General features: G+C 47.4%; 11 non-coding genes across 11 annotated transcripts; all 11 read right to left on the bottom strand.

The window, feature by feature from the left end:
• Positions 1–738: 738 nt before the first annotated feature.
• On the bottom strand, positions 739–929 carry LOC141244942 (U2 spliceosomal RNA). The gene has a single exon (XR_012308835.1). It is a non-coding gene; the product is annotated as a U2 spliceosomal RNA (small nuclear RNA).
• A 1,118-nt stretch (positions 930–2,047) lies between these two features.
• Positions 2,048–2,238, bottom strand: LOC141244897 (U2 spliceosomal RNA). Its single transcript, XR_012308793.1, has one exon. It is a non-coding gene; the product is annotated as a U2 spliceosomal RNA (small nuclear RNA).
• A 1,120-nt stretch (positions 2,239–3,358) lies between these two features.
• Positions 3,359–3,549, bottom strand: LOC141244896 (U2 spliceosomal RNA). The gene has a single exon (XR_012308792.1). It is a non-coding gene; the product is annotated as a U2 spliceosomal RNA (small nuclear RNA).
• Positions 3,550–4,667: 1,118 nt separating this feature from the next.
• Positions 4,668–4,858, bottom strand: LOC141244933 (U2 spliceosomal RNA). Its single transcript, XR_012308827.1, has one exon. It is a non-coding gene; the product is annotated as a U2 spliceosomal RNA (small nuclear RNA).
• Positions 4,859–5,977: 1,119 nt separating this feature from the next.
• LOC141244895 (U2 spliceosomal RNA) lies at positions 5,978–6,168 on the bottom strand. Its single transcript, XR_012308791.1, has one exon. It is a non-coding gene; the product is annotated as a U2 spliceosomal RNA (small nuclear RNA).
• A 1,119-nt stretch (positions 6,169–7,287) lies between these two features.
• Positions 7,288–7,478, bottom strand: LOC141244894 (U2 spliceosomal RNA). The gene has a single exon (XR_012308790.1). It is a non-coding gene; the product is annotated as a U2 spliceosomal RNA (small nuclear RNA).
• Positions 7,479–8,597: 1,119 nt separating this feature from the next.
• LOC141244939 (U2 spliceosomal RNA) lies at positions 8,598–8,788 on the bottom strand. The gene has a single exon (XR_012308833.1). It is a non-coding gene; the product is annotated as a U2 spliceosomal RNA (small nuclear RNA).
• Positions 8,789–9,901: 1,113 nt separating this feature from the next.
• On the bottom strand, positions 9,902–10,092 carry LOC141244892 (U2 spliceosomal RNA). The gene has a single exon (XR_012308789.1). It is a non-coding gene; the product is annotated as a U2 spliceosomal RNA (small nuclear RNA).
• A 1,118-nt stretch (positions 10,093–11,210) lies between these two features.
• LOC141244890 (U2 spliceosomal RNA) lies at positions 11,211–11,401 on the bottom strand. The gene has a single exon (XR_012308787.1). It is a non-coding gene; the product is annotated as a U2 spliceosomal RNA (small nuclear RNA).
• Positions 11,402–12,522: 1,121 nt separating this feature from the next.
• On the bottom strand, positions 12,523–12,713 carry LOC141244889 (U2 spliceosomal RNA). The gene has a single exon (XR_012308786.1). It is a non-coding gene; the product is annotated as a U2 spliceosomal RNA (small nuclear RNA).
• Positions 12,714–13,832: 1,119 nt separating this feature from the next.
• Positions 13,833–14,023, bottom strand: LOC141244888 (U2 spliceosomal RNA). The gene has a single exon (XR_012308785.1). It is a non-coding gene; the product is annotated as a U2 spliceosomal RNA (small nuclear RNA).
• Positions 14,024–19,709: the final 5,686 nt, after the last annotated feature.

Genomic DNA, 19,709 nt, shown 5'->3' with positions numbered 1-19,709 from the left:
TGCGCAGGTATATAAAGGCTCAGAGCCTATTATGACACGCGCAGCCAGCGTTCCATTGCCACATTCCGTCTACTGCAGGCGGGATACCTGGATGGCTGAATGTCACTGAGAAGCTCACAGAGACCGCCATAAGCAACAGTTTAAAAGAATGCCACAGACTAATCAACCAAACTTTTTGGGTTGGTTTCTCTTTAATAGTCTGCAGGCATTAAATGAAAGAAGTCAGTGTTCCAGCAGAGGGAGACAACGTTTCAGAAAAGGCATTGTAGCAAACCAAAAAAGAAATTTTAAGCGCAGCAGAGTAACCAGCTCACATACCTGTTAGCTCAGGTGAGTTTAAAAGGCTGCTGTTGATAACAAGGGCATTTGCTAAATAGATGGTGTGTGTGCAACAATATACTGAGAGGTCAATTATATTGTGCAGCTTATCTCACCACCTGTAGTTATTTAGGTGAAAGCTCTAAAATGCTTGCCTAATATGTCTGTTTATCCAAAAGGAAGTATAGAGGGAGAGCTAGATAGATAGCATTGCATTACATTACATGGCAATGCAATGCACAGTTGCTGAAGTTGAACCAAAATGAGCATGTCATCTGGCTTCTGCAACTTTTAACATGAAAAATCCAATGAGGAGAAGAAAAGCAAAGCCAAAGAGTCCATCCCAAAATCCGACAAACAAGCCAAATGAACAAAAAGCATTGAATTCAATTCTTTCTGATTTTAGAAACTGCATTAAAGAAGGGGTGCACCGGTCCTGGAGATACTGCAATACCAGGTCAATGCGTGGAGTGGACAGAGCAAGCTCTTTTTCCATCTCCCTGTTCTAAAAATCCATTTAATATATGGTCCCCAGATAGGGGACGTATCAGATATTAAACTGATGAGAACAGATACTACACTTGATCTTAGCCAAAAGGCCGAGAAGCGATAACCAGAATTGGTTTCCGACTACGGTGCCACCCAAGGATTCTGAAAAGTCCATTTGTGGAGATGGCCACCTGGACTCCCGTTAAGAAGACATGCTGTCAACCTCTAGATCCCTCACATGCCTGCACTTTTCGGCTTGCTGCTGCTGCAATCCACGCGTTTTAGATCTGCATAACTCCACCTCTTTTAGCACAGTACCCTCAACCCCCGGCTGTTCCCACCCGCCTCAACACCGTTGGAAGGGAGGAGAACCAATTAAGGCGGGGGGGTGGGGGTGGAACGAGCAGCTGTCTACCCTTAGCAGGAGGGTTGCTGATTAATTACCTCTCCTGCTGCTGCTGCTGCTGGCTGTCCAGCAGCAGACTGAAGGTGGCTGCTGCTGTGCGCAGGTATATAAAGGCTCAGAGCCTATTATGACACGCACAGCCAGCGTTCCATTGCCACATTCCGTCTACAGCAGGCAGGATACCTGGATGGCTGAATGTCACTGAGAAGCTCACAGAGACTGCCATAAGCAACAGTTTAAAAGAATGCCACAGACTAATCAACCAAACTTTTTGGGTTGGTTTCTCTTTTATAGTCTGCAGGCATTAAATGAAAGAAGTCAGTGTTCCAGCAGAGGGAGACAACGTTTCAGAAAAGGCATTGTAGCAAACCAAAAAAGAAATTTTAAGCGCAGCAGAGTAACCAGCTCACATACCTGTTAGCTCAGGTGAGTTTAAAAGGCTGCTGTTGATAACAAGGGCATTTGCTAAATAGATGGTGTGTGTGCAACAATATACTGAAAGGTCAATTATATTGTGCAGCTTATCTCACCACCTGTAGTTATTTAGGTGAAAGCTCCAAAATGCTTGCCTAATATGTCTGTTTATCCAAAAGGAAGTATAGAGGGAGAGCTAGATAGATAGCATTGCATTACATTACATGGCAATGCAATGCACAGTTGCTGAAGTTGAACCAAAATGAGCTTGTCATCTGGCTTCTGCAACTTTTAACATGAAAAATCCAATGAGGAGAAGAAAAGCAAAGCCAAAGAGTCCATCCCAAAATCCGACAAACAAGCCAAATGAACAAAAAGCATTGAATTCAATTCTTTCTGATTTTAGAAACTGCATTAAAGAAGGGGTGCACCGGTCCTGGAGATACTGCAATACCAGGTCAATGCGTGGAGTGGACAGAGCAAGCTCTTTTTCCATCTCCCTGTTCTAAAAATCCATTTAATATATGGTCCCCAGATAGGGGACGTATCAGATATTAAACTGATAAGAACAGATACTACACTTGATCTTAGCCAAAAGGCCGAGAAGCGATAACCAGAATTGGTTTCCGACTACGGTGCCACCCAAGGATTCTGAAAAGTCCATTTGTGGAGATGGCCACCTGGACTCCCGTTAAGAAGACATGCTGTCAACCTCTAGATCCCTCACATGCCTGCACTTTTCGGCTTGCTGCTGCTGCAATCCACGCGTTTTAGATCTGCATAACTCCACCTCTTTTAGCACAGTACCCTCAACCCCCGGCTGTTCCCACCCGCCTCAACACCGTTGGAAGGGAGGAGAACCAATTAAGGCGGGGGGGGGGGGTGGAACGAGCAGCTGTCTACCCTTAGCAGGAGGGTTGCTGATTAATTACCTCTCCTGCTGCTGCTGCTGCTGCTGGCTGTCCAGCAGCAGACTGAAGGTGGCTGCTGCTGTGCGCAGGTATATAAAGGCTCAGAGCCTATTATGACACGCGCAGCCAGCGTTCCATTGCCACATTCCGTCTACTGCAGGCGGGATACCTGGATGGCTGAATGTCACTGAGAAGCTCACAGAGACCGCCATAAGCAACAGTTTAAAAGAATGCCACAGACTAATCAACCAAACTTTTTGGGTTGGTTTCTCTTTTATAGTCTGCAGGCATTAAATGAAAGAAGTCAGTGTTCCAGCAGAGGGAGACAACGTTTCAGAAAAGGCATTGTAGCAAACCAAAAAAGAAATTTTAAGCGCAGCAGAGTAACCAGCTCACATACCTGTTAGCTCAGGTGAGTTTAAAAGGCTGCTGTTGATAACAAGGGCATTTGCTAAATAGATGGTGTGTGTGCAACAATATACTGAAAGGTCAATTATATTGTGCAGCTTATCTCACCACCTGTAGTTATTTAGGTGAAAGCTCCAAAATGCTTGCCTAATATGTCTGTTTATCCAAAAGGAAGTATAGAGGGAGAGCTAGATAGATAGCATTGCATTACATTACATGGCAATGCAATGCACAGTTGCTGAAGTTGAACCAAAATGAGCTTGTCATCTGGCTTCTGCAACTTTTAACATGAAAAATCCAATGAGGAGAAGAAAAGCAAAGCCAAAGAGTCCATCCCAAAATCCGACAAACAAGCCAAATGAACAAAAAGCATTGAATTCAATTCTTTCTGATTTTAGAAACTGCATTAAAGAAGGGGTGCACCGGTCCTGGAGATACTGCAATACCAGGTCAATGCGTGGAGTGGACAGAGCAAGCTCTTTTTCCATCTCCCTGTTCTAAAAATCCATTTAATATATGGTCCCCAGATAGGGGACGTATCAGATATTAAACTGATAAGAACAGATACTACACTTGATCTTAGCCAAAAGGCCGAGAAGCGATAACCAGAATTGGTTTCCGACTACGGTGCCACCCAAGGATTCTGAAAAGTCCATTTGTGGAGATGGCCACCTGGACTCCCGTTAAGAAGACATGCTGTCAACCTCTAGATCCCTCACATGCCTGCACTTTTCGGCTTGCTGCTGCTGCAATCCACGCGTTTTAGATCTGCATAACTCCACCTCTTTTAGCACAGTACCCTCAACCCCCGGCTGTTCCCACCCGCCTCAACACCGTTGGAAGGGAGGAGAACCAATTAAGGCGGGGGGGGGGTGGAACGAGCAGCTGTCTACCCTTAGCAGGAGGGTTGCTGATTAATTACCTCTCCTGCTGCTGCTGCTGCTGCTGGCTGTCCAGCAGCAGACTGAAGGTGGCTGCTGCTGTGCGCAGGTATATAAAGGCTCAGAGCCTATTATGACACGCGCAGCCAGCGTTCCATTGCCACATTCCGTCTACTGCAGGCGGGATACCTGGATGGCTGAATGTTACTGAGAAGCTCACAGAGACCGCCATAAGCAACAGTTTAAAAGAATGCCACAGACTAATCAACCAAACTTTTTGGGTTGGTTTCTCTTTTATAGTCTGCAGGCATTAAATGAAAGAAGTCAGTGTTCCAGCAGAGGGAGACAACGTTTCAGAAAAGGCATTGTAGCAAACCAAAAAAGAAATTTTAAGCGCAGCAGAGTAACCAGCTCACATACCTGTTAGCTCAGGTGAGTTTAAAAGGCTGCTGTTGATAACAAGGGCATTTGCTAAATAGATGGTGTGTGTGCAACAATATACTGAAAGGTCAATTATATTGTGCAGCTTATCTCACCACCTGTAGTTATTTAGGTGAAAGGTCAAAAATGCTTACCTAATATGTCTGTTTATCCAAAAGGAAGTATAGAGGGAGAGCTAGATAGATAGCATTGCATTACATTACATGGCAATGCAATGCACAGTTGCTGAAGTTGAACCAAAATGAGCTTGTCATCTGGCTTCTGCAACTTTTAACATGAAAAATCCAATGAGGAGAAGAAAAGCAAAGCGAAAGAGTCCATCCCAAAATCCGACAAACAAGCCAAATGAACAAAAAGCATTGAATTCAATTCTTTCTGATTTTAGAAACTGCATTAAAGAAGGGGTGCACCGGTCCTGGAGATACTGCAATACCAGGTCAATGCGTGGAGTGGACAGAGCAAGCTCTTTTTCCATCTCCCTGTTCTAAAAATCCATTTAATATATGGTCCCCAGATAGGGGACGTATCAGATATTAAACTAATAAGAACAGATACTACACTTGATCTTAGCCAAAAGGCCGAGAAGCGATAACCAGAATTGGTTTCCGACTACGGTGCCACCCAAGGATTCTGAAAAGTCCATTTGTGGAGATGGCCACCTGGACTCCCGTTAAGAAGACATGCTGTCAACCTCTAGATCCCTCACATGCCTGCACTTTTCGGCTTGCTGCTGCTGCAATCCACGCGTTTTAGATCTGCATAACTCCACCTCTTTTAGCACAGTACCCTCAACCCCCGGCTGTTCCCACCCGCCTCAACACCGTTGGAAGGGAGGAGAACCAATTAAGGCGGGGGGGGGGGTGGAACGAGCAGCTGTCTACCCTTAGCAGGAGGGTTGCTGATTAATTACCTCTCCTGCTGCTGCTGCTGCTGCTGGCTGTCCAGCAGCAGACTGAAGGTGGCTGCTGCTGTGCACAGGTATATAAAGGCTCAGAGCCTATTATGACACGCGCAGCCAGCGTTCCATTGCCACATTCCGTCTACTGCAGGCGGGATACCTGGATGGCTGAATGTCACTGAGAAGCTCACAGAGACCGCCATAAGCAACAGTTTAAAAGAATGCCACAGACTAATCAACCAAACTTTTTGGGTTGGTTTCTCTTTTATAGTCTGCAGGCATTAAATGAAAGAAGTCAGTGTTCCAGCAGAGGGAGACAACGTTTCAGAAAAGGCATTGTAGCAAACCAAAAAAGAAATTTTAAGCGCAGCAGAGTAACCAGCTCACATACCTGTTAGCTCAGGTGAGTTTAAAAGGCTGCTGTTGATAACAAGGGCATTTGCTAAATAGATGGTGTGTGTGCAACAATATACTGAAAGGTCAATTATATTGTGCAGCTTATCTCACCACCTGTAGTTATTTAGGTGAAAGCTCCAAAATGCTTGCCTAATATGTCTGTTTATCCAAAAGGAAGTATAGAGGGAGAGCTAGATAGATAGCATTGCATTACATTACATGGCAATGCAATGCACAGTTGCTGAAGTTGAACCAAAATGAGCTTGTCATCTGGCTTCTGCAACTTTTAACATGAAAAATCCAATGAGGAGAAGAAAAGCAAAGCCAAAGAGTCCATCCCAAAATCCGACAAACAAGCCAAATGAACAAAAAGCATTGAATTCAATTCTTTCTGATTTTAGAAACTGCATTAAAGAAGGGGTGCACCGGTCCTGGAGATACTGCAATACCAGGTCAATGCGTGGAGTGGACAGAGCAAGCTCTTTTTCCATCTCCCTGTTCTAAAAATCCATTTAATATATGGTCCCCAGATAGGGGACGTATCAGATATTAAACTGATAAGAACAGATACTACACTTGATCTTAGCCAAAAGGCCGAGAAGCGATAACCAGAATTGGTTTCCGACTACGGTGCCACCCAAGGATTCTGAAAAGTCCATTTGTGGAGATGGCCACCTGGACTCCCGTTAAGAAGACATGCTGTCAACCTCTAGATCCCTCACATGCCTGCACTTTTCGGCTTGCTGCTGCTGCAATCCACGCGTTTTAGATCTGCATAACTCCACCTCTTTTAGCACAGTACCCTCAACCCCCGGCTGTTCCCACCCGCCTCAACACCGTTGGAAGGGAGGAGAACCAATTAAGGCGGGGGGGGGGGGTGGAACGAGCAGCTGTCTACCCTTAGCAGGAGGGTTGCTGATTAATTACCTCTCCTGCTGCTGCTGCTGCTGCTGGCTGTCCAGCAGCAGACTGAAGGTGGCTGCTGCTGTGCGCAGGTATATAAAGGCTCAGAGCCTATTATGACACGCGCAGCCAGCGTTCCTTGCCACATTCCGTCTACTGCAGGCGGGATACCTGGATGGCTGAATGTCACTGAGAAGCTCACAGAGACCGCCATAAGCAACAGTTTAAAAGAATGCCACAGACTAATCAACCAAACTTTTTGGGTTGGTTTCTCTTTTATAGTCTGCAGGCATTAAATGAAAGAAGTCAGTGTTCCAGCAGAGGGAGACAACGTTTCAGAAAAGGCATTGTAGCAAACCAAAAAAGAAATTTTAAGCGCAGCAGAGTAACCAGCTCACATACCTGTTAGCTCAGGTGAGTTTAAAAGGCTGCTGTTGATAACAAGGGCATTTGCTAAATAGATGGTGTGTGTGCAACAATATACTGAAAGGTCAATTATATTGTGCAGCTTATCTCACCACCTGTAGTTATTTAGGTGAAAGCTCCAAAATGCTTGCCTAATATGTCTGTTTATCCAAAAGGAAGTATAGAGGGAGAGCTAGATAGATAGCATTGCATTACATTACATGGCAATGCAATGCACAGTTGCTGAAGTTGAACCAAAATGAGCTTGTCATCTGGCTTCTGCATCTTTTAACATGAAAAATCCAATAAGGAGAAGAAAAGCAAAGCCAAAGAGTCCATCCCAAAATCCGACAAACAAGCCAAATGAACAAAAAGCATTGAATTCAATTCTTTCTGATTTTAGAAACTGCATTAAAGAAGGGGTGCACCGGTCCTGGAGATACTGCAATACCAGGTCAATGCGTGGAGTGGACAGAGCAAGCTCTTTTTCCATCTCCCTGTTCTAAAAATCCATTTAATATATGGTCCCCAGATAGGGGACGTATCAGATATTAAACTGATAAGAACAGATACTACACTTGATCTTAGCCAAAAGGCCGAGAAGCGATAACCAGAATTGGTTTCCGACTACGGTGCCACCCAAGGATTCTGAAAAGTCCATTTGTGGAGATGGCCACCTGGACTCCCGTTAAGAAGACATGCTGTCAACCTCTAGATCCCTCACATGCCTGCACTTTTCGGCTTGCTGCTGCTGCAATCCACGCGTTTTAGATCTGCATAACTCCACCTCTTTTAGCACAGTACCCTCAACCCCCGGCTGTTCCCACCCGCCTCAACACCGTTGGAAGGGAGGAGAACCAATTAAGGCGGGGGGGGGGGTGGAACGAGCAGCTGTCTACCCTTAGCAGGAGGGTTGCTGATTAATTACCTCTCCTGCTGCTGCTGCTGCTGCTGGCTGTCCAGCAGCAGACTGAAGGTGGCTGCTGCTGTGCGCAGGTATATAAAGGCTCAGAGCCTATTATGACACGCGCAGCCAGCGTTCCATTGCCACATTCCGTCTACTGCAGGCGGGATACCTGGATGGCTGAATGTCACTGAGAAGCTCACAGAGATGGCCATAAGCAACAGTTTAAAAGAATGCCACAGACTAATCAACCAAACTTTTTGGGTTGGTTTCTCTTTTATAGTCTGCAGGCATTAAATGAAAGAAGTCAGTGTTCCAGCAGAGGGAGACAACGTTTCAGAAAAGGCATTGTAGCAAACCAAAAAAGAAATTTTAAGCGCAGCAGAGTAACCAGCTCACATACCTGTTAGCTCAGGTGAGTTTAAAAGGCTGCTGTTGATAACAAGGGCATTTGCTAAATAGATGGTGTGTGTGCAACAATATACTGAAAGGTCAATTATATTGTGCAGCTTATCTCACCACCTGTAGTTATTTAGGTGAAAGCTCCAAAATGCTTACCTAATATGTCTGTTTATCCAAAAGGAAGTATAGAGGGAGAGCTAGATAGATAGCATTGCATTACATTACATGGCAATGCAATGCACAGTTGCTGAAGTTGAACCAAAATGAGCTTGTCATCTGGCTTCTGCAACTTTTAACATGAAAAATCCAATGAGGAGAAGAAAAGCAAAGCCAAAGAGTCCATCCCAAAATCCGACAAACAAGCCAAATGAACAAAAAGCATTGAATTCAATTCTTTCTGATTTTAGAAACTGCATTAAAGAAGGGGTGCACCGGTCCTGGAGATACTGCAATACCAGGTCAATGCGTGGAGTGGACAGAGCAAGCTCTTTTTCCGTCTCCCTGTTCTAAAAATCCATTTAATATATGGTCCCCAGATAGGGGACGTATCAGATATTAAACTAATAAGAACAGATACTACACTTGATCTTAGCCAAAAGGCCGAGAAGCGATAACCAGAATTGGTTTCCGACTACGGTGCCACCCAAGGATTCTGAAAAGTCCATTTGTGGAGATGGCCACCTGGACTCCCGTTAAGAAGACATGCTGTCAACCTCTAGATCCCTCACATGCCTGCACTTTTCGGCTTGCTGCTGCTGCAATCCACGCGTTTTAGATCTGCATAACTCCACCTCTTTTAGCACAGTACCCTCAACCCCCGGCTGTTCCCACCCGCCTCAACACCGTTGGAAGGGAGGAGAACCAATTAAGGCGGGGGGGGGGGTGGAACGAGCAGCTGTCTACCCTTAGCAGGAGGGTTGCTGATTAATTACCTCTCCTGCTGCTGCTGCTGGCTGTCCAGCAGCAGACTGAAGGTGGCTGCTGCTGTGCGCAGGTATATAAAGGCTCAGAGCCTATTATGACACGCGCAGCCAGCGTTCCATTGCCACATTCCGTCTACTGCAGGCGGGATACCTGGATGGCTGAATGTCACTGAGAAGCTCACAGAGACCGCCATAAGCAACAGTTTAAAAGAATGCCACAGACTAATCAACCAAACTTTTTGGGTTGGTTTCTCTTTTATAGTCTGCAGGCATTAAATGAAAGAAGTCAGTGTTCCAGCAGAGGGAGACAACGTTTCAGAAAAGGCATTGTAGCAAACCAAAAAAGAAATTTTAAGCGCAGCAGAGTAACCAGCTCACATACCTGTTAGCTCAGGTGAGTTTAAAAGGCTGCTGTTGATAACAAGGGCATTTGCTAAATAGATGGTGTGTGTGCAACAATATACTGAAAGGTCAATTATATTGTGCAGCTTATCTCACCACCTGTAGTTATTTAGGTGAAAGCTCCAAAATGCTTGCCTAATATGTCTGTTTATCCAAAAGGAAGTATAGAGGGAGAGCTAGATAGATAGCATTGCATTACATTACATGGCAATGCAATGCACAGTTGCTGAAGTTGAACCAAAATGAGCTTGTCATCTGGCTTCTGCAACTTTTAACATGAAAAATCCAATGAGGAGAAGAAAAGCAAAGCCAAAGAGTCCATCCCAAAATCCGACAAACAAGCCAAATGAACAAAAAGCATTGAATTCAATTCTTTCTGATTTTAGAAACTGCATTAAAGAAGGGGTGCACCGGTCCTGGAGATACTGCAATACCAGGTCAATGCGTGGAGTGGACAGAGCAAGCTCTTTTTCCATCTCCCTGTTCTAAAAATCCATTTAATATATGGTCCCCAGATAGGGGACGTATCAGATATTAAACTGATAAGAACAGATACTACACTTGATCTTAGCCAAAAGGCCGAGAAGCGATAACCAGAATTGGTTTCCGACTACAGTGCCACCCAAGGATTCTGAAAAGTCCATTTGTGGAGATGGCCACCTGGACTCCCGTTAAGAAGACATGCTGTCAACCTCTAGATCCCTCACATGCCTGCACTTTTCGGCTTGCTGCTGCTGCAATCCACGCGTTTTAGATCTGCATAACTCCACCTCTTTTAGCACAGTACCCTCAACCCCCGGCTGTTCCCACCCGCCTCAACACCGTTGGAAGGGAGGAGAACCAATTAAGGCGGGGGGGGGGTGGAACGAGCAGCTGTCTACCCTTAGCAGGAGGGTTGCTGATTAATTACCTCTCCTGCTGCTGCTGCTGCTGCTGGCTGTCCAGCAGCAGACTGAAGGTGGCTGCTGCTGTGCGCAGGTATATAAAGGCTCAGAGCCTATTATGACACGCGCAGCCAGCGTTCCATTGCCACATTCCGTCTACTGCAGGCGGGATACCTGGATGGCTGAATGTCACTGAGAAGCTCACAGAGACCGCCATAAGCAACAGTTTAAAAGAATGCCACAGACTAATCAACCAAACTTTTTGGGTTGGTTTCTCTTTTATAGTCTGCAGGCATTAAATGAAAGAAGTCAGTGTTCCAGCAGAGGGAGACAACGTTTCAGAAAAGGCATTGTAGCAAACCAAAAAAGAAATTTTAAGCGCAGCAGAGTAACCAGCTCACATACCTGTTAGCTCAGGTGAGTTTAAAAGGCTGCTGTTGATAACAAGGGCATTTGCTAAATAGATGGTGTGTGTGCAACAATATACTGAAAGGTCAATTATATTGTGCAGCTTATCTCACCACCTGTAGTTATTTAGGTGAAAGCTCCAAAATGCTTGCCTAATATGTCTGTTTATCCAAAAGGAAGTATAGAGGGAGAGCTAGATAGATAGCATTGCATTACATTACATGGCAATGCAATGCACAGTTGCTGAAGTTGAACCAAAATGAGCTTGTCATCTGGCTTCTGCAACTTTTAACATGAAAAATCCAATGAGGAGAAGAAAAGCAAAGCCAAAGAGTCCATCCCAAAATCCGACAAACAAGCCAAATGAACAAAAAGCATTGAATTCAATTCTTTCTGATTTTAGAAACTGCATTAAAGAAGGGGTGCACCGGTCCTGGAGATACTGCAATACCAGGTCAATGCGTGGAGTGGACAGAGCAAGCTCTTTTTCCATCTCCCTGTTCTAAAAATCCATTTAATATATGGTCCCCAGATAGGGGACGTATCAGATATTAAACTGATAAGAACAGATACTACACTTGATCTTAGCCAAAAGGCCGAGAAGCGATAACCAGAATTGGTTTCCGACTACGGTGCCACCCAAGGATTCTGAAAAGTCCATTTGTGGAGATGGCCACCTGGACTCCCGTTAAGAAGACATGCTGTCAACCTCTAGATCCCTCACATGCCTGCACTTTTCGGCTTGCTGCTGCTGCAATCCACGCGTTTTAGATCTGCATAACTCCACCTCTTTTAGCACAGTACCCTCAACCCCCGGCTGTTCCCACCCGCCTCAACACCGTTGGAAGGGAGGAGAACCAATTAAGGCGGGGGGGGGGGGGTGGAACGAGCAGCTGTCTACCCTTAGCAGGAGGGTTGCTGATTAATTACCTCTCCTGCTGCTGCTGCTGCTGCTGGCTGTCCAGCAGCAGACTGAAGGTGGCTGCTGCTGTGCGCAGGTATATAAAGGCTCAGAGCCTATTATGACACGCGCAGCCAGCGTTCCATTGCCACATTCCGTCTACTGCAGGCGGGATACCTGGATGGCTGAATGTCACTGAGAAGCTCACAGAGACCGCCATAAGCAACAGTTTAAAAGAATGCCACAGACTAATCAACCAAACTTTTTGGGTTGGTTTCTCTTTTATAGTCTGCAGGCATTAAATGAAAGAAGTCAGTGTTCCAGCAGAGGGAGACAACGTTTCAGAAAAGGCATTGTAGCAAACCAAAAAAGAAATTTTAAGCGCAGCAGAGTAACCAGCTCACATACCTGTTAGCTCAGGTGAGTTTAAAAGGCTGCTGTTGATAACAAGGGCATTTGCTAAATAGATGGTGTGTGTGCAACAATATACTGAAAGGTCAATTATATTGTGCAGCTTATCTCACCACCTGTAGTTATTTAGGTGAAAGCTCCAAAATGCTTGCCTAATATGTCTGTTTATCCAAAAGGAAGTATAGAGGGAGAGCTAGATAGATAGCATTGCATTACATTACATGGCAATGCAATGCACAGTTGCTGAAGTTGAACCAAAATGAGCTTGTCATCTGGCTTCTGCAACTTTTAACATGAAAAATCCAATGAGGAGAAGAAAAGCAAAGCCAAAGAGTCCATCCCAAAATCCGACAAACAAGCCAAATGAACAAAAAGCATTGAATTCAATTCTTTCTGATTTTAGAAACTGCATTAAAGAAGGGGTGCACCGGTCCTGGAGATACTGCAATACCAGGTCAATGCGTGGAGTGGACAGAGCAAGCTCTTTTTCCATCTCCCTGTTCTAAAAATCCATTTAATATATGGTCCCCAGATAGGGGACGTATCAGATATTAAACTGATAAGAACAGATACTACACTTGATCTTAGCCAAAAGGCCGAGAAGCGATAACCAGAATTGGTTTCCGACTACGGTGCCACCCAAGGATTCTGAAAAGTCCATTTGTGGAGATGGCCACCTGGACTCCCGTTAAGAAGACATGCTGTCAACCTCTAGATCCCTCACATGCCTGCACTTTTCGGCTTGCTGCTGCTGCAATCCACACGTTTTAGATCTGCATAACTCCACCTCTTTTAGCACAGTACCCTCAACCCCCGGCTGTTCCCACCCGCCTCAACACCGTTGGAAGGGAGGAGAACCAATTAAGGCGGGGGGGGGGGTGGAACGAGCAGCTGTCTACCCTTAGCAGGAGGGTTGCTGATTAATTACCTCTCCTGCTGCTGCTGCTGCTGCTGGCTGTCCAGCAGCAGACTGAAGGTGGCTGCTGCTGTGCGCAGGTATATAAAGGCTCAGAGCCTATTATGACACGCGCAGCCAGCGTTCCATTGCCACATTCCGTCTACTGCAGGCGGGATACCTGGATGGCTGAATGTCACTGAGAAGCTCACAGAGACCGCCATAAGCAACAGTTTAAAAGAATGCCACAGACTAATCAACCAAACTTTTTGGGTTGGTTTCTCTTTTATAGTCTGCAGGCATTAAATGAAAGAAGTCAGTGTTCCAGCAGAGGGAGACAACGTTTCAGAAAAGGCATTGTAGCAAACCAAAAAAGAAATTTTAAGCGCAGCAGAGTAACCAGCTCACATACCTGTTAGCTCAGGTGAGTTTAAAAGGCTGCTGTTGATAACAAGGGCATTTGCTAAATAGATGGTGTGTGTGCAACAATATACTGAAAGGTCAATTATATTGTGCAGCTTATCTCACCACCTGTAGTTATTTAGGTGAAAGCTCCAAAATGCTTGCCTAATATGTCTGTTTATCCAAAAGGAAGTATAGAGGGAGAGCTAGATAGATAGCATTGCATTACATTACATGGCAATGCAATGCACAGTTGCTGAAGTTGAACCAAAATGAGCTTGTCATCTGGCTTCTGCAACTTTTAACATGAAAAATCCAATGAGGAGAAGAAAAGCAAAGCCAAAGAGTCCATCCCAAAATCCGACAAACAAGCCAAATGAACAAAAAGCATTGAATTCAATTCTTTCTGATTTTAGAAACTGCATTAAAGAAGGGGTGCACCGGTCCTGGAGATACTGCAATACCAGGTCAATGCGTGGAGTGGACAGAGCAAGCTCTTTTTCCATCTCCCTGTTCTAAAAATCCATTTAATATATGGTCCCCAGATAGGGGACGTATCAGATATTAAACTGATAAGAACAGATACTACACTTGATCTTAGCCAAAAGGCCGAGAAGCGATAACCAGAATTGGTTTCCGACTACGGTGCCACCCAAGGATTCTGAAAAGTCCATTTGTGGAGATGGCCACCTGGACTCCCGTTAAGAAGACATGCTGTCAACCTCTAGATCCCTCACATGCCTGCACTTTTCGGCTTGCTGCTGCTGCAATCCACGCGTTTTAGATCTGCATAACTCCACCTCTTTTAGCACAGTACCCTCAACCCCCGGCTGTTCCCACCCGCCTCAACACCGTTGGAAGGGAGGAGAACCAATTAAGGCGGGGGGGGGGGGTGGAACGAGCAGCTGTCTACCCTTAGCAGGAGGGTTGCTGATTAATTACCTCTCCTGCTGCTGCTGCTGCTGCTGGCTGTCCAGCAGCAGACTGAAGGTGGCTGCTGCTGTGCGCAGGTATATAAAGGCTCAGAGCCTATTATGACACGCGCAGCCAGCGTTCCATTGCCACATTCCGTCTACTGCAGGCGGGATACCTGGATGGCTGAATGTCACTGAGAAGCTCACAGAGACCGCCATAAGCAACAGTTTAAAAGAATGCCACAGACTAATCAACCAAACTTTTTGGGTTGGTTTCTCTTTTATAGTCTGCAGGCATTAAATGAAAGAAGTCAGTGTTCCAGCAGAGGGAGACAACGTTTCAGAAAAGGCATTGTAGCAAACCAAAAAAGAAATTTTAAGCGCAGCAGAGTAACCAGCTCACATACCTGTTAGCTCAGGTGAGTTTAAAAGGCTGCTGTTGATAACAAGGGCATTTGCTAAATAGATGGTGTGTGTGCAACAATATACTGAAAGGTCAATTATATTGTGCAGTTTATCTCACCACCTGTAGTTATTTAGGTGAAAGCTCCAAAATGCTTGCCTAATATGTCTGTTTATCCAAAAGGAAGTATAGAGGGAGAGCTAGATAGATAGTGACGCGCCCCTGGGCCTGTGTCGCGCTGCGTTGCGCATGCGGGAGCCTACCCGGAGCCGGATCAGTAGAGGGTTGTAGTCTCGTGGCGGTGACCCGGTCCGTGCCCAGGGAGTCAAACTAGACGGCAGTCTATTAGTAGTAAACAGTTGATGACTACGCCACCCGTTGAGTGCAGCCAGGGAGCTGCTGCTGCAGGGCAGACCGCTGAGGCCGGTGGTAGGATTGTGCAGCGTGATAGTATAACCCCCAACGGGAGGGGTATGGCCTCAGGGCAGCCGATGTGGATGATGGGGGTAGCAGGAACCACTCAGAGACGGTACGGTGTAGTTCAGGGTCTTTACTGGTAACAACGATAGACCCTCCCGGAGTACTTGCTAGCAAACGGGGCCTGGTCAGTCTTTGAGCAGATGGGATCTCCCCTGGCCAGGCGTAGTTGTAGGCCTCACAAACTGACTGTACTCTTCTGGCTACCTTGCTAGAAGCTGATGTAAGTAGCCCACGTCCCTGAGTGTACCGTGTGGTGCTCACCCGTATGGCCGGTGACTCGGGGCCTTCTAATGGCTTCCGCTCCACGATGGCGGTGCTGGTCCCACGCGTGTGACCGTGCCTTCGGGCTTCTGGGCCAGAGGACCTGAAATCCCCTGCCTGACGGATTCTGCTGCTGGGTAGAAGTTAGTCCCCACAGCCTCGGACTCCGGGTCCGGTAAAGAATCTTCTTAGTCAGGGCGAGCGCTGCAGCTGCCAGCCCCTGACTCCTTGGAACTCTGCTGTTTCCTATGCTGCTTCTTGTCTCCACTCTCCTTGTCTGACTCTCCCTGCCTCAGCCCCGGGTTTTTACAGGGGAAGCTCTTCCCCTCCCCAGACTGGGCAGGAGGTGTGGCATGCACAGGATCCCTGACCAAAGGACCTCCCACCTGCTCTCAGACATAACATTACATTACTGTGGAAAACCAGACCCCTGGGGTGCCACATTCCCCCCTAGTGAAATTTAGTACTCCGGGACTAAACACATTTAGAAAAACATAACAAAGTATAACAATAACAACACAATAAGAAAAACACATAAGATGGTTGCGGCGTGTCCGCAACCGGGTGCAGTCTTTGAAGAAAAGCAAAGGTGTCCATTTCACCAACACAGGGAGACGTAACCAGGTAGGGGTCTGTCCTACCCCGAGTCCTTAACAATCTCTAGTCCATCCTGGGTTACGCTCCAACTATATACAAGGATTCCCGGTAAATCCACCAAGGTTTCCTAAAAACAACTGGAAACACAAAATTATTCACAAGCAACAATACACAGAAAAACATAAATAAAACAATTTATACACTTTAAATTCTCCAGCGTGCGGGTAACTGGCCTCTAGTGGCCCGAGTGGACCTACGGAGCTGACTGTCTGGCCCTGAACTACAGGGTGTAGGAGCTGTCAAGGGTAAACTGGGCAGCTGTCTACCGGCTCTTTGTCTCACTAGGGGTACGGCAGGCTCACTATAAGCAGAGGGTTGATTCTCCTGTTCTGCTTGTGTGGAGTCTTCTGCCTCCTGGACCGGCTGTTCTTCCAGCTCTACCCGTTGCTCCGTAGGTTCTTGGGATGATGGTTGGAGGAAGGTGAGTACGGGTACCACAACTGCACCATTGACTTGAGTCCAAGACTGAGGGAAGTCCCCGAGCACGGTACTAACCATATCTTCCCGTTCTTCCACGGGTCGATGGTCTTCTTGTTCCTCTTCAGGGTTCCTCAGTTGTTCGGGACACTTCTTCAGGTGGTCCCGGGATACAATGGCTGTGGTTTCCCCTCCGTCTTTACTGATGGTACAGACCTTCGGGTTCTCGTGGCTTGAGGGCAGTACGGTGTACGGGTCCTCCTCCCACTGGTCATCCAACTTGTGGAGCCGTCTTTTCCTCTTCAAGACCTGCTCTCCGGGTACCAGAGGAACAGCGGGAGCATACTGGTTGTAAGTCTTCTCTTGTCTTTCCCTAGCCTGACAGAGACTTCGCTCCACGCTCTCTTGTACTCTCCGGTACTGCTGCTGCCTCTCTGTGTCCCAGTCTGTTTCTGGTGAAGTGTCCTCAGGTGTCAGGACTCCCATTTCCAGGTCAACAGGTAACTTACCAGGTCTCGCTCTCATTAGGTAAGCCGGGGTACAGTTGGTGGAACCTACCGGGATGTGGTTGTATAGGTCCACCAGATCGGGCAACTTCTCAGGCCACAGACTGCGTTCTTCCAGGGGCAATGTTTTTAGCAGATCCATTACCACCTGGTTCATTTTTTCACAAAGTCCATTAGTTTGCGGATGGTAGGGTGTCGTCCTTATCTTCCGGCAGCCATACAGATTGCAGAATTCCTGGAAGACCTCCGCTTCAAAGGCAGGTCCCTGGTCCGTCAGCACTTGGTCCGGGTACCCGTGTGGACGGCAGAAGTGCTGCTGGAAGGCTCTAGCTGCTGTTTGAGCCGTTAAGTCCTTGACGGGGACGACAACCAAGAACCGGGAGTAATGATCCACGATGGTTAACGCGTAGACGTAGCCACTTCTGCTTGGGGTCAGTTTTACATGATCCAAGGCTACCAGTTCCAACGGTTGCCGGGTGACGATGGACTGCAGGGGAGTCTTCTGGCTGGCCCGGTCCTTCCTTCTCAGATTGCACGGGCCACAGTCTCTGCACCACTTCTCGATGGTTCCCCTCATGCCTACCCAGTGGAACCGCTCGCGCAGCAGGAACTCCAGCTTTTTCCACCCGAAGTGTCCAGCTCCGTCGTGGTATGCCTCCATCACCATGGCTGCGTCTCTTCGTGGCACCACTACTTGCCAGAGTAGTTCATGCGTCCGGGAGTTGACCATTCTGCGGCACAACTTCCCCTTGTAGAGGAATAGTCGACTCTTCTCCGCCCATAGTTGTTTGGCTTCCTCCGGAGCGTCTGGTTCAAGTCGAGCCTCCGGCCGAGTCAGCATCTCCTTCACCAGTCGGACGGCAGGGTCGCTGTCTTGCGTTTCCGCCCAGTTGTAGTGGGGTAAGGGGTTCAACGTAGCAGCCTGTTTACCCCTTACCCGGTGGGAATACTGGATAGTCCCATGACGGTGGAACGCAGGGAGTTCAACTTCTTCCAGTCCCTCCGGATCTTCTCCTTCGTCCGGCAGGTTGGGCATCCTGGACAGGGCATCCGCGTTAGTATTGGAGCGTCCTGCCCGGTATTTGATTGTGAACTCGTAGTTGGACAGACGGGCCATCCACCTCTGCTCCAGGGCACCGAGTCTTGCCGTGTCCAGGTGTATCAACGGGTTGTTATCCGTGTATACGGTGAACCGGGAAGAAGCGAGGTAATGCCTAAAGCGCTCGGTGACTGCCCATACCACGGCCAGGAACTCTAGCTTAAATGAGCTGTAATTCTCGGGGTTCCTTTCGGTGGGTCGCAGTTTTCGGCTGGCATAGGAGATCACTCGTTCTCTCCCCTGCTGAATCTGGGATAGTACGGCTCCTAGCCCGATGTTACTGGCGTCGGTGTAGAGGATGAAGGGCTGGCTATAGTCTGGGTACGCCAAGATTTCATCCCCCGTGAGGGCCATCTTCAGCTAGCGGAAGGACTCTTCTTCTAGCTCTTCCCATTTGAAGGGCGGCTTCTGGTTCTTGGCCTTCCGGGACTGGCCTATCAGGAGGTCCTGCATAGGCGCTGCCTTTTTGGTGAAACCGGGAATAAACCTTCGGTAGTAGCCTACCAACCCTAGGAACTGCCGCACTTCTTTTACGCTGGAGGGGCTTGGCCATCCCTTAATTGCGGTGATCTTATCGGGGTCGGGAGCCACTCCGTCAGCGCTCACCACGTGTCCCAGGTATTGCACCTTTGGTTTCAGGAGGTGACACTTGGAGGGTTTCACCTTTAGGCCGTAACTCGCCAGAGCTTCGAACACCTCCGCCAGGTGTTTCAGGTGGTCCTCATAAGTTTTGGAGTATACGATGACATCGTCCAGGTACAACAGGACCGTCTCGAAGTTTCTGTGGCCCAGACAGCACTCCATTAATCGTTGGAAGGTTCCTGGGGCGTTGCAGAGTCCGAACGGCATGCAGGTGAACTCGCTAAGTCCCATCGGGGTGGTGAATGCGGTCTTCTCCCGGTCCGCCTCTGCTACAGGAACCTGCCAGTACCCGCTAGTGAGATCCAAGGTAGAGAAGAAGTTAGCAGATCTTAAAGCAGCCAATGACTCCTCTATCCTTGGTAAGGGGTACGCATCCTTGTGTGTGATACGGTTGATTTTCCGGTAATCTACACACATCCTCATGGTGTTGTCTTTCTTTTTGACTAAAACTAGTGGGGCTGCCCAGGGGCTACAGCTATCCCGGATTACCCCAGCCTCCTTCATGTCTCTAAGCATCCCCTTGGCGTGTTGGTAATGTGCAGGGGGTACAGGTCGATACCTCTCTTTTATGGGAGGATGATCTCCCGTGGGGATGCGGTGTTCTACCCCCTTGACTCGCCCGAAGTCTAACGGGTGTTTACTAAACACTCTCTCATACTCTTGAACCACCCGATAGACTCCTTGTTTCTGATGTGAGGGAGTGGAATCAGTACCCAAATGTAGTTGCTGACACCAGTCCTCCATGTCTTTCTTAGAGCCGTTACCTTCCTCCGGGTGAGATGGAGGCAAGGATTCCACAGATTGTATAGAATTTTGATTAGTGGTATATAATTTGGCTAGCGTGGCATACCGGGGCAGGTACACTTCCCTCTCCCCGATATTTATTATGCGAATGGGCACCCTCCCATGGCGTACATTGACCACCCCC

This window comes from Phyllobates terribilis, unplaced genomic scaffold (genome assembly GCF_046119375.1).
Source record: "Phyllobates terribilis strain yellow unplaced genomic scaffold, ASM4611937v1 Scaffold_1631__1_contigs__length_240842, whole genome shotgun sequence".
Classification (NCBI taxonomy): domain Eukaryota; kingdom Metazoa; phylum Chordata; class Amphibia; order Anura; family Dendrobatidae; genus Phyllobates; species Phyllobates terribilis.
This window is presented reverse-complemented; position numbering and strand designations above follow the sequence as displayed.